The sequence below is a fragment of the Otolemur garnettii genome, unplaced genomic scaffold (genome assembly GCF_000181295.1).
Source record: "Otolemur garnettii isolate 467f Iridium unplaced genomic scaffold, OtoGar3 scaffold00020, whole genome shotgun sequence".
NCBI classification, from domain to species: Eukaryota; Metazoa; Chordata; class Mammalia; order Primates; family Galagidae; genus Otolemur; species Otolemur garnettii.
In genome coordinates this window covers 7,631,949-7,633,090 of record NW_003852415.1, presented here as the reverse complement: position 1 = coordinate 7,633,090, position 1,142 = coordinate 7,631,949, and the positions used below count along the sequence as shown (strand labels likewise).

Below are 1,142 nucleotides of genomic sequence, written 5' to 3'. Positions count from 1 at the left end.
GGCTGGGGATTCGAACCCGCCACCTTAGGTGTACGTGGCTGGCGCCTTAGCCGGTTGAGCTATAGGTGCTGAGCCATGATTTTTTTTCTAATGAGATTATTTCTTGTAAGTAGTGTAAACAAAGCCACTTTAGGGTTGTCCTTAATAACAGTAGCTAACTCAGTGGAATAATCCTGTCTTCTGTTGACTTCAAGTATCTTGAAACCAGGAGAGTTTAATTGAATCTCTGTAACTTTTTTATTACTAAGGAGAGGGAGAACTAAAGCACAATAAACAGGATTGAAAATTAACAGATAAATTTTTTCTGAAAATTGATTAAAATATGACTTTACTGTACTTTGATAACAGGAATTTTTAAGCCAGGTTCTATGAGAATTAGCCATTGACTCCTTGAATTCTTAAACTTCTTTTTTTTTTATTACTTCTTCCTCCTGTAGTGTTCTCTTGCCCCCCATGTAGCTGGGATCACAAGGTCCTGCTGTCTTGTTGTTGTAGAGAGGGGGTCTCACTCTGGCTCACTCTGCCTCAGTACCTCGGCCTCCCACAGCGCTGGGACAACCGGCCTGAATTCTTAAACTTCAAACAGGATGCTTCTTTCAAAAAGTATTTTTGTTGTTCTTTTCTCCCCCGCTCTCTCTCCTCCTCTTATCTTCTCTTTTCTCTCCCCCTTGGTGCTGCTCTGCAGCCTCCTTCCCCCACCAATAAAGACCTTTTGTACAAGCAAAAAAAAAAAAAAAGTATTTTTGTTATGCTTATTGATACTATTGTTAAAATTTCTGCTATCAAGACATGTAAATTGGGATCAAATTTTTTTTGGCTAATACATAGAGTTTTTAATTTTAGCAGAGGTCTTTATCAAATTCTGAAAACTTACAGAAGCCAAAGGGGGTTTTTTGGTAATTATTCATTCAACAAATACTTCTTAAGTGCTTTAGTGTACTAGGTACTGTTCTAGGCACTTGAGCTGTAGTCATGAACATGCAACAGTTATATACTACAAAGAAATTTCCTTTACAGATGAAGAAAATTTTAAATCTGTGTTGCTTTTATAGAAATGAATGGGATAAGTAGATGTGCTACTTGCAAACAGATTTACAGGGAGAGTGCCATGAAAATGGATCTTATTTTCTTTTTTTTTTTTT

At 37.0% G+C, this 1,142-nt stretch overlaps 1 protein-coding gene across 1 annotated transcript in view; it reads left to right on the top strand.

Moving 5' to 3' along the window:
• Positions 1-1,142, top strand: part of GTF2A1 (general transcription factor IIA subunit 1) — a 38,044-nt gene that overhangs the window by 28,895 nt on the left and 8,007 nt on the right. The window lies entirely within an intron of this gene.